This window comes from Gracilinanus agilis, chromosome 1, assembly GCF_016433145.1.
Source record: "Gracilinanus agilis isolate LMUSP501 chromosome 1, AgileGrace, whole genome shotgun sequence".
Lineage (NCBI taxonomy): Eukaryota > Metazoa > Chordata > Mammalia > Didelphimorphia > Didelphidae > Gracilinanus > Gracilinanus agilis.
Genome location: NC_058130.1, coordinates 161,926,194 through 161,939,171, shown reverse-complemented (window position 1 = coordinate 161,939,171; position 12,978 = coordinate 161,926,194). Strand labels below are relative to the sequence as shown.

General features: G+C 38.8%; 1 non-coding gene across 1 annotated transcript; it reads right to left on the bottom strand.

Moving 5' to 3' along the window:
• Positions 1 to 8,983: 8,983 nt before the first annotated feature.
• Positions 8,984 to 9,086, bottom strand: LOC123232676. The gene has a single exon (XR_006505203.1). It is a non-coding gene; the product is annotated as a U6 spliceosomal RNA (small nuclear RNA).
• Between the last annotated feature and the right edge of the window lie 3,892 nt (positions 9,087 to 12,978).

Sequence of the window (12,978 nt, the reverse complement as noted above, 5' to 3'; positions counted from 1 at the left end):
GAGAATATCAGGTCCCACTGTGTATATAATTTCCTCACCTTCATAGATATCAGAGATTACGGAAAGTTAAATCTTAAGGAGCCTGTACTTAATTGATCAATTCAGATTATACAAAGAATATGTAGTAGCTGAGGAAACAGGCTAGAAAGTCTTATGCACTTACCATATTCCTAGCAAGACATGACCTAGTGTTTAGAATTATATATCAGAAACTATCTTTCAAAGTCCAACAAATGTCAAATCCCTATTGCTTAAAGACAGAGAATGAAAATATCCTCAAGAAATCAACCAATAAACTCTTAAAACTAGAACCTTATCTCTGGGGTGTGCTGATTAATCTAATCCATTAGCTTTCCAGGAGAAGACAATGCAAATAGCACAATTTTAAGTTTAAGCTGCATCATTAACATTTTATTCATCAATTTCTTATGTCTAAATAATAAAAAAGAATAATAAAACAAGTCCTGAGTTATAGTGTTTTCTGTGATATAAATGCACAAACTAAAATTTTAGCAATCAGTACTCAGGAGCTAATCTAAGCTGGCTCCAGCAGACCCTTTAATTTTCACAGACAAAACTTACCCATATTTACCTGGATGTAGCTTTGGTCCATAAAGTGTGTTTAACAGATGTTGCCTTATGAAATATTAATGATCTCCAATCTACATGAACTGAATAGCTTTTGAAGCAAACCTAGCAAAGGAAATTAAAAACACATAGGAATAACATGAGGTGCATATACTTTCCCTCCTTTGTCCTATCCGATACTGGAATTAAGGCTTTCAGTGAGCCTACACAAGATGATCTTATATCCTAATACTTAAACTACAAAAGCAGTTATTTTATCCACTTGTGCAATTGTCTATAGGATATCAAACATTTTTTTTAAAAGTTGATGGTAACTTGTCCCATTATTATCTCAATCTTAATTCTACCACCAAGATGAAAACTTTAATATGTTTATAAGTAGCCATAAGGTTTTAATCAATTTTATATACTTTATCTCATCACATAATCTCTAAAACAATCCCTGTGAAAGAGAGGCTATAATTTTGATCCCCAGTTGACAAAACAGAAAGTGTAAGTTATCTATACAACTAATAAGTGCCTTGTAGATGACACTGCTGATTGCCTCAAATGCTGGAACATTGTATAGCCCCCTAATTGAGATCCCCAGAAGAACTTAGCCATCCATATAGAAAAGGCCAAGTGGATGAAAAATACTCATCATCGAGACTATGATATGCAGTGGAAGGATGACCCATAATTCTAGCCTATCAGCACACTTATCTTAGATCCTTTTTTTTTAATTCCTTCCTTCTGTCTTAGAATCAATATTGTGTATTGGTTCCAAGGCAGAAGAGTGTTAAGGGCTAGGCACTGGGGAGGTAAATGAATTTCCCAGGGTCACACTGCTAGGAAGGATCTGAAGTCATATTTGAACCCAGAACCTCCTATCTATAGGCTCTCAAAACCCTAACTCACCTCACTGTTCCCTATAATTTTATTCTAGTAATGTATGGCTGTAAGAAATTGAATATTAAAATATATGAAGAGTGGAAGGTGAAAATCACCCAACAGATAATGAAGAAGTGCTAAATGAGCATGAACAGGCTGCAATGATAAGGAATTTTTCAAGAGAAGTGATGTAAAGGATGTTATCAGAGAAATTAGTAGAAAAAAGATGAGGGTGATCACAAAGCAAGAGCTAAGGATCAACAATGATTATACTGTAAACCACACTGGTAAGTCACACAATGCCAAGAGACTATGAAGAATGTCTTCAGGATGTTCGGTGGATGTCTTGGGGTAGATTTATGGGAGTACCTGGGCAAGATTCGCATGAGGGGCAGGCACAAAGAAGGGAATAGTTTTGATAACTCACAGATTACTATTATTAAACAAATGCTAAAACAATGAGACATAGGGTTTCTGTGAGTGTTCCTTACTCTTCTAAAGGATTTTCCAAGATTCCAAACAGAATAAATATTCCTTACAGATGATAAGAAGGCTCTTGATGGGCAACACATATAGCTAATGAAATATAGACCAAGAAGCATGGAAATAGTGATGGGAATCATTGGAGAAAGTAGGCATATCAATGAGATCATAAATCCACTGGATTTGTTATCATGGAATGTAGGGGCAGAAGGAAAATAGCAGCAAAAATAAGATAGAAATCTGATACAAGAATTTCAACTTTCATAGAATAAATTTGTAACATTGTTTATGAATTCCCTCTTTGTAATTGATAGGCATGAGATATAATTATAGTAACATATTTGCATAATGTCATGGTCTTGTGTGAAAAAAATCACTCTCCTTTTGTTTTCTTGAATGTAATCAATCAGTGACATTTGATGTAATCAATCAAGAACCTGAAGATCCTTTACCATTGATGTGTAAGTATAGACACACCCTTGAAGACAGGAAATTAATCCCACAAGCACTGCTGTCCTGGGCAGTGCCAGGTAAATTAAGGAACTATGATTGGTTCCTGAGATGTGACGTGAGAGAGCTAGTGAGTAGAGAAAACAGCTTATAAAGTTGTTTGCAGAGGGCTAAACACACATTCTTGGGTTGGTGACACTCTTGATGGAGACACTACTGCACTGGTGACTCTTGCTGAAGGGAGACCCTTACTCTGGGGACTCTCACAGACTTTTTTTTTTTTTTTAATTTTTTTTTAAACCCTTACCTTCCATCTTGGAGTCAATACTGTGTATTGGCTCCAAGGCAGAAGAATGGTAAGGGTAGGCAGTGGGGGTCAAGTGACTTGCCCAGGGTCACACAGCTGGGACGTGTCTGAGGCCAGATTTGTACCTATGACCTCCCGTGTCTAGACCTGGTTCTTAATACATTGAGCCTCTTCATAGCTTTTAACAATCTTATAACACACTTCTCATGAAGTTATTTTATCCCTAAGATACATTGATGGATTAGAGGTATTCTGTGGGTCCTGACAAGTAATATATAGTTTTGTTCTCCTTCTTCAGGGGTGCTAACAGTATTTGAAAACTAGCATCATTACAATAGCTAACTAGATCACAACATGCTGTTTGATACAGGTCAACCTTTCCCTATTGCTATAAGTTGCTATGGCTACTACAAATTCAGCAACTCACGTTGCTCTAGTTAATACACATTTCTTATCAGATAATTTTTGTGACATTAATAGAACACTATGCTTTTTGGTAATAAGAATACTTATTTTTATCTAGTGGGACCTGGACCACTTGCTTTCTCTCAAGTTACAAATGGTCATTTACTTAAAAGCAGGTAAAACTGGCAGTTATTCAAGAAATAATTTCGTTCTTCCTAAAAATGACTTGTTACAGTTCCTTTGTGTGCCTAAGTCTTTTTCACCATCATATTTTACAAGTATGATTCTCTAGAATTATTTCTTTTTATTCAGGGTAGCCCATGGTATGGGGAGGGAAAAAATAGAGATGTTTTAAAAAAAAAGAGGAGCCTCTAGTTCTTGAGTTGACACCATCTGCATTGTAGCCAATGGTCACTTTAGTGATGGATCTTTGCTTTGTCCAGAAGAAAGCCAGATGAGAACAGTTCCCTACTAGTGTGCAGGTTTTGGCCAAGTAAACAAGCATTTATTAAGTGCCTACTGTGTGCTTATTATCATGCTTAAAGAAAGTCAAAAATAGTACCAGCTCTCAAGGAGCTCACTGCTAATAGAAGAAAGACAACATGTAATTGGCCAACTCCAAAATTTTATAGACAAAGTAAACCATGATCAAGAGAGATTAAATGACTACCAAAGTCAATTATGGCAGAACTGGAACAAGAACTTAGGTCTCCTGAATCTCATCGTTCAGTGCTCATCATTATGTTAATTTGCCATTGATAATGGTGATCACATCAGAAATCTTTTCTTAGGTTGAAGGAAACCTTGACATTAAGAGTGATCCAAAGTGCAGATTTGTCCCTAGAGATTTTAAATGTTTTGGCTATGACTCTTCAACCTCTTTATCCCTGATACTTGCAGAATGAAAAACTACCCCAAGGTACTCATCTGATAAGCCTAAGATATTTTCAGGGAAAAGGGGGAAAAATGGGAGAAGTCATGCCTATGATTACCAATTACATTGGATACTACATTCATTTTTACCAGTGCCATAGGTTGTCCATTTCTGATTTTCTACCTGGTTTGGGGGCAAAAGACACTTCATGGTCCCTTAAATGAATCTGAGAAGACTACTCTGGTTGGGATTTTTTTTATCTTAATTTGATTCAATAAATATGACTAACTTCTTATAAGTAATGTATTTCTTACCAACAATTTTTTTTTTTAAACCCTTACCTTCCGTCTTGGAGTCAATACCGTGTATTGGCTCCAAGGCAGAAGAGTGGTAAGTGTAGGCAATGGGGGTCAAGTGACTTGCCCAGGGTCACACAGCTGGGACGTGTCTGAGGCCAGATTTGAACCTAGGACCTCCCGTCTCTAGGCCTGGCTCTCATCCACTGACCTACCCAGCTGCCCCCTTAATTCTTTTTTTTTTTTTTTTTAATAACCTTTACCTTCAATCTTAGAATCAATGCTGTGTATTGGTTCTAAGGCAGAAAAGTGGTAAGGGCTAGGCAATGGTGGTTAAGTGACTTGCTCAAGGTCACACAGCTAGGAAGTGTGTGAGGCCAGATTTCAAACCAGGACCTCCCATCTCTGGCCCTAATGATTATTTTGATTAGTTAGGGAAACTATGTTAAGGATACTTTGCAGAATCCATAAATGCTACAATATTTATGAAAATTTGGCTTTATAATGATAACCCCTGAATTTTTAAAGTAATCAAGAAGTTTTGTTTTAATTGCTTAATATCCAGGCAATTCCATTAATATTATGTGAAGATAGGATTAACTCTCCCCTTGTCTATTTTTAGCTAAACAAATCAAGAACTCAGTGTTCAAACCCTACTTGACACTAAGTAAGAGAGTTCGAAAGTCACTTGTTAAAGTAGGTGACAGGAGGCAGCTGGGCAGCTCAGTGGATTGAGAGCTAGGCCTAGTGACAGGAGGTCCTAGGTTCAAATCTGACCTCAGACACTTCCCAGCTGTGTGACCCTGGGCAAGTCACTTAACCCCCATTGCCTATCCTTACTACTCTTCTGCCTTGGAGCCAATACACAGTATTGACTCCAAGATGGAAGATAAGGGTTTAAAAAAATAAAAAAATAAAGTGGGTGACAACTCCAGAGGCCACTGTCCTGCCCCTTGGCAGTGCTAGGCAAGTTGAAAGACTTCAACTGGTTCCCATAAAGTGGGGAAGGGACAGGAAGTGACATGGGAAAAGGACTATAAAAAGTCCTGAACTTCCTGTCCAAGGAACTTCTCCTTTGGCCTTCTCCTTTGAACTTCTTCTCCCTTGGAGTTCATCTTTGGACTCTCTGCATTGGTGAGCTAGACTGAAGGAGGAGATTCTTTCTCTGGATCCTGTGTCAGCTTGCTGGGTGAGTAGCTGGCCTTCATTTCCTGGCTTCTGGAGAGGTTGGTTCTGGAGAGGGCTTCCTTTCCTGGAGGAGGCTGCATTGGTAAAACCCTTGCTGAAGACACCACCAGGACTCCTGGCTGAAGAGACTACCATGACTCCATGTGAAGATGGGGACTTGAGAGCCCTTGCTGGGTGGTGAGCTGGACATCTTTGGATAGAAACTATAGGATATCTAGCTAGGCAATACTTTCTACTTCCTTCCTACATTTCTCTCTTTTACTATATATCTATTAAACTAAATTGTTAAGAGAGGCTAACAGACTCGTGACTTAAGAGTTCATTTTTTAAAATTGGCTACCACAATATTACTTTAGAACTTTCATATTTAGCATAAAACTTAAATTTAAATTCTTACAATTGTTTTTCATTCTCTTCCTCCTAATTGGGGAAAAGGTCAGAATCAGCATAGGGAACTCTGATGTGGAAACTTCTACCAATGTAAATCAGCAACTCACCCATAATTTATGGCTCTGGAAATTGCCTGGGATCTTATCCATATTTATATAGCAAGCTCTTATCAGGCACAAGACTGCAATCCTAGGTCTTTCTGACTCCAAATCCAGCTTCCTATCCCCTATACTATATTGCTATTCTTTGATCTAAATATTGAAGAAAATGAAATACAACTATTTTTTGTTACTGTTTAAGATTTGGATTACATATAATTTTGCCCAAATTCTCACATTAAATCTTTGGATCTTATAGATCTTCTACATTGCTGAAAGGCCCCTTCCCAAATAGGGTCCAAGCTCTAGAGTTAAACAGACAAGGTTCAGCCCCAAGGGAGCCTGACCTAAAGAGGTATTAGGCCTTTTTCCTTTCCCTCGGTGGCTCATTAGGTCCCCCACACCAGAGTTTGGCAGGAGTGGTGGCATGGTGGGGGGGGGGGGGTGGTAGTGTGGATTTTGAGTGTCTTCTACAAAGTGGAACAGTATACAGAGTAGTGAATATAAGACAGAGGATGATATCTCTTTCCCCTTTCACTATAGAAATGCTTAAAACACAAAAGTCTCAGATCAGCTAAGTGGTATTACTGTAGTTAGATCACTGGGCCTGGAGTCTGAAGGAAATAGGTCCAAATCTGGCCTCAGATATGTTCTAACTGTGTGTCCCTGGACAAGTCACTTAACCCTGTTTTCCTAACATAATTCAGAGTTGTTACTAAGTCAGAAAGTAAGGGTTTTAAGAGAAACGCACAAACACATACAAGACTCATACACAAATATTCATTAAAACTTAAAACATGAATAATTTTGATTACATTAAATTAAAAAGGTTTTATACAAACAAAACCAATGCAACTAAAATTACAAGGGAAGCAACAAACTGGGGGAAAATTTTTATAACAAAAACCTCTGACAAAGGTCTTATTTCCCAAATGTATAAGGAACTAAGTCAAATGTACAAGAAATCAAGTCATTCCCCAATTGACAAATGGTCAAAGGACACGAATAGGCAGTTTTCAGATGAAGAAATCAAAACTATCAATGATCACATGAAAAAATATTCTAAATCTCTTCTGATCAGAGAAATGCAAATCAAAACAATGCTGAGGTATCACCTCATACCAAGCAGATTGGCCAATATGATAGCAAAGGAAAAACTTAAAACACTTTGGGGAATGTTGAACAAGTATTTCACCTGCTTGTGTGACTCAGGTCTAGAACTCCTGAAAAGCCCAGGAAGGCACCGTTTGCCCTTGAGCTGGGCTGCTTTGGAAGCCTCCTGGAAATGGTGCTCTTTCTTCTCCTTTAGGAAACACTACAATGGCAGGAATCACTTGCCTTTGGTAGTCAGCTTCCAACTGCCAAACTCTGGTGCTCTCTAGGCAACCAGCAAGAGTGCAAGTGCCAGCTGGTCAGGCTTACAGATGGGCGGCGAACCCCTGGCTGCCCCTTAAGGAACACAACATAGAAGGGGCAGTCAGAGATTTAGGGGCTAGCCTCAAGTTCACCCAGGCAAGCACATTGCCCCGTATGGCTCCATTTTGGCCATGTGTGTGTGTCACTTGGACCTGCTCTTCCTTTTCTAGCCACCCCTTACCCATAGCTGTTGCTTATACCCACACCCTGCTTCTCTCTCCCCCATATTCCTCACAAAAAGAGACTTTAGGAATTGGAGAATAGGAAAGAAGAGTGCTGGCAAACCACTCCTTTATCTTTGCCAAGAAAATCGCAACGTGGGGTCATGAAGAGTAAAACATAACTAAAATGTCTCAACAATAAATCTCTGAGACAAGGAATTATATTAGAATGAGGAAAGCATACTAGGAATATGACAGGGACATGATTTTTTAGAACAATAAGTTCTAAACTATATTTTTAAAAACACATAGTTTTTAATAAGTATGAACCAATAAAGTCAATGTTCTAAAAGAAATAAAGAATTCTGATTTGAGGCTATACCAGCAAGTAGGTAAAATCTTTTTTCTTATAACTAATTTCTTTAATTAAAACATTATTAAGGAGGCAGCTAGGTGGCTCAGTGGACTGAGAGACAGGCCCAAAGACAGGAGGTCCTGGGTTCAAAATTGACCTCAGACACTTCCTACCTGTGTACCCTGGGCAAGTCACTTAACTCCCATTCTCTAACTCTTAAAGCCCTTCTGCCTTGAAGAACCTTGAAGAACAATACAAAATATTGATTCTTAGAAGGAAGGCAAGGGTTTAAAAAATACTATTAATCAATTCCCTGTGTAATAAATAAAATAAAACCCAACTTATGCAAGCAATCAGCCAGAAAACCCTCTCTTTTAAGCCTTCCATCCTTTAGCACCCTTCTTCCCAACACAGACCCCTAAAAGGAAAAAAAAATCATCTTTATAATAAAAAAAGAAAGATCTGATATCAAAATTCTGAGCTGAAGAGTGATACAATTTGACAGTACCTGAAATTTGATATTTAAAAATTATCCCAGAACAATAAGAGAGAAGGAAGAGACAGAGGAAGAAAGGCATTGGTTTCTTTAGTTCCATGACAACTGCATCAACCATGCTGTTATAAGGAAGCAGCTAGGTTGCTCAGTGGATTGAGAGCTGGGCCCAAAGACAGGAGGTCCTGGGTTCAAATGTGAACTTCAGATACTTCCCAGCTGTGTGACCCTGGACAAGTTAATTTTTTTTTAAGTGCTCATAAGGTTCTTTCCAAAATCAAAACAAAAAACCAGGCAACACATAGGGAGGAAAACAAATGTACGTTTGTTTGGGTTTTTTTTTTTATAGCTTAGAATCTTTGTTACATATGTATAATAACCAAGATCAAATGTGTATCATCTTAGATAAGGAAAGGAAAAAGGGAGAGAATTTGGAACTCAAAATTTTAGAAAACCAATGTTAAAAATTGTTTTTACATGTAATTGGGAAAATATAAAATTATATATAATATTTTTTAAACTTTGAATTTTTAAATCTCCATGAGACACAGCAATTAAAAATTCTCATGTTGTGAAATGGTAGGAGTTTTTGTAATTTATTTTTTACCAAAAAATATGGAACACTCCATGAATTTTCATGTCATCCTTACGCAGAGGCCATGCTAATCTTCTCTATATCATTCCAATTTGAGTATATGTGCTGCCTTAGAAAATAGTTTTGGTTTTTTTTTTGCGAATGTTATTGTTTGTCCTTTGCTTTCTTTTTTCTTTTTTTTTTTTTTAAAAAAAAACAACCCTTATCTTCCATCTTAGAATCAGTACTCTGTATTGGTTGCAAGGCAGAAGAGTATTAAAATCTAGGCAATTGGGGTCAAGTGACTTGCCCAGGTAGGAAGTGTCTGAGGTCATATTTGAACCCAGGTCCTGCTGTCCTTGGGCCTGGCTCAAAATCCGCTGTCACTTATGTGCCCCTGCCCTTCACCTTCAAAGAGGACCAATGACATCATGGGATGATGTTGACTTCCTTGAGAATTGGATTTAAACAAGACAGAACTGGCTCTGGGAGAGTTGGAAGGAAGAGGAGAGGGAAAGAAAATGGATCATATAAACATGGAAAAGTATTTAAAAATTAAATGCTAAATGCTAGTAATACAAGGCAGAAAAGACAGTCCCTGCTCTCAAGAACCTTGATTCTAATGGGGAAAGGCAACACATAAGAGGCAGCTTGTGCTTTGAGCTGGGGAATGAGGTGGGACATGATCAGAGGAATCAGGAATGGAATCTGGGGAGGAATGAAGACATGGCTGGCCTTTTTATATATGCCTTTAAATAGAGGTTTTGGAGGGAACCAGCCAAACCCAGGAAGGGAACACAGAGTCCAAGTATCATTACAGTCAGAGAAGTCTTGAGGGTGGAGAGAACTTCTAGACTGAGGAATCTTCTGTGGGATGGTAGAAAAATTTCTGAAAATCAGTAGTGGAGACTGGAAAGCGATTCTTTTCCATAATAAAGATTTTGATTTTTTGTTATGTGTCATGTGGAAAAGGATTGGATATATTCTATGTGGCACTGAAGGACTGAGAGGATTTATTTTTAATTTATTGAATTATTTCTATAGCTGGGTTTCCAATCAGAGGCTTAAATCAGTTTCTTGATCTCTGTACTCATTCCTTCATTCCTTGGAACTTCAAGGAATGCCTGACCCGGTAGCCTTATAGATAGAAAGGGAGTATGGGTTCATCTGGTTCAGTAAATAAGAACTAGCTTAAGCTGGGAGAATCTCAGAAACAACTAAATCCTTGGACTTCTCATTAATAAACATTACAAGGAGTAAGCAGATGGCTTGGTAGATTGAGAGCCAGGGACAGAAATAAGAAATATTGGATTCAAATGTGACTTCATACACTTCCTAGTTGTGTGACTCTGGACAAGTTCCTTAACCCCCATTGCCTAGTCCTTACCACCCTTCTGCCTTGGAAGAAATACACAGTATTAATTCTAAAACAGAAGTTAAGTATTTTAGGAAGAAAGAAAGAAAGAAAGAAAGAAAGAAAGAAAGAAAGAAAGAAAGAAAGAAAGAAAGAAAGAAAGAAAGAAAGAAAGAGAGAAAGAAAGAAAGAAAGAGAGAAAGAAAGGAGACAAACAGATAGACATTACAGAAAGCCAATTTTGACTGGTCAGAACTCTTATTTTTCCCCTAGTTGTTGGGACACACAGGACCAAATATGTGACTGACTACCATCACTCTGGGAATGAGAAAGGGTTAGGAGTTTTGATGGACCACCTTCTCTTTGGCTATTCACCAATTAAAGATGTGTCGACATGGAATCTAGAGTCCCCAAACTTGTAGCTTAGTGAGGTATGACGAACCCCAAGTTTAGAAATAGTTTGTAGGTTGGAGACCCCCAAAGCTTGTGCTTGTTCCCTGTTCCCGTGAGAATCCACCCTGAAGGGAATCTCGGGCTAGCAGTTACAGACTGAATAATGGATCCCAGGGTAAATGCTAAATACCCTTTTGTCCTAGGTAGTCTTCCCCATTGTATCAGAGACCCTTCCCTGGAAGACTACCTGGGCAGGGACCCTTCCTTTAGTATCCTTTGTGTAAGCAGTCCCTTCCCCTACACCCTAGCCTCTAGCTATGATCCCTTTCTCTAGCTTGATTGTATCCTGTCCGTACAATGTCTATCATCTCTCCCAGCCCCTGGATCTTCCCAAATGGTATATAAGTTCCCCAATTTCCTTTGTTCCTGGGAGTCATCATCTAGCGAGGCGGCACTCCCAGGGGGATCGGGGAGCAGAGGGAAGCAGTGTTCATTTAGACTCTGCACAAGGTGCAGCTCTGCATAAGAGGCCAGGTAGCCCTCATCCCCCTTTCCCTTGATTAAAGAGTGGTTTTATGACTATTTAATAGTTCTGTGTTTTTTCCAAGTTAACAGATGTTTTGGGATATCCAAGGGAGGGACTGAATAATGAACTCCTAAATTGTATTTATGGATCCACTCCTGGGGACTTGGGGTCTATGATTACTGAGAGAATAATTTGACCCAATTAATTTGTATTGACCAGTCAGTTAATAATTTAATACCCAGGACCATCACCTCTCAGTATTTTTGATCATCACAGGACTTGAACTAAAACCCATCAGTTAGTGAAAAGGAGTCAGATTTTGACTTTCTATAAGAGCCAAATCAAACAAAGCTGCCCAGCAATGGGAAAAGACTGCCCCTGGAACGCCACAAGACGTGTTCAAACAGAAGCTGTAAGTACTACTTGTCGAAGTGGACGTTCTATAGGGGTTTCTTACATCATCAGTAAGGATGGGCAGAATAACCTCTGATCCTTTTCAACTCTAGGGTTTTTGTGGCCTCCCTGGGTTTTGACCCTAGCTTTGTACCTTCTTCATTTCCTCATCTCTCAAATAACAGAGTTGACCTACATGGTCTTTATGGATCTGTTCTGGCACTAATATTCTATAGTATTAATAGATATATATAATATTCTAATGATAAGACCAATATTTATCAAGGTTCTCCTCTTTCCTTCCCAACCTTAAGGGGTAAATTTTCCCTAAAAGAGCCCCTGGAGATCTGATTGGTTCCTGTTGTCCTGGCCGAAGTTTCCTAGTGTCAGTGTGGAATATAGAGACCCCCAAACTTGTAGCCTCAGAGATCTGATGACCCCCAGTTTAGTTAGCTCCAAGGTGAAAGCCCCAGGTTTGACCTTGTCACATGAGAGTCTCTCCCTGAGGGAAAGTCCAACTTCACAGTCTCAGACTAACTATAGACCTTAAAGCAGTTTAAGTGGGGAAGGCTAATTCCATCAGGTATTGAGTATTTCTTTTGTCCCAATGGTTTCTCCCCCTAGGCCAAAGTCCTTTACCCTGGTAGTCCAGCCTTCTGGTGGAATCTTTCCATTTTGTGTCCATTGTAAAGCACTAACCCCTCACTGTTATTCCTGTCTGGGACTCCTCCTTTTCTTTGTTACCTTCATAAAGCCAATCAACTATCCTCTCTCACCCTTAGTCCCCAGTTCTCCTAAAAAGGTATTTAAGCTTCCTAACTTTAATGGCTCTTTGGAGTTTTTCTTCTAAGTGGTGAGGCTCCCAGGGCTCCATAACCAAAGCATTGCAGATATTGGGGACTCTGCGAGGGTTTGTGGCACACAAAGAGGCCTAATAATGCATGCACCCCTTTTTCCCTAATTAAAAAGTGGGTTTTCTGGCTATTTAATAGTTCTGTATTTTTTTTCCAGTTTAACACTGGTCACTCTAAGAACATAAAAAGTTCTATGAAATGAACTGGAAAAGGAAACGGCAAACCATTCCAACAGGGAGTCAGACCATTTGAGGGTGACTATATCCTCTGTTCTACTAACCATTAGTTCCTTTCCATATAAGTAGAAACTAGGGACCTCCAAAACCTGTCCTCTTGAATATATCTAGGTACAAGAAGCTCACTATTTCCAAAAGCAGCCAGTTTGATTTTAGATGGCTCTGTTGTTGTAAAGTTCTTTCCTTTAACCCAAATTTGTCTCTGTTTGTAAACTTCCATTGATTGACCTTTGTTCTGTTCTCAGAAACCATACAGAATAAGTCCAATTATTCT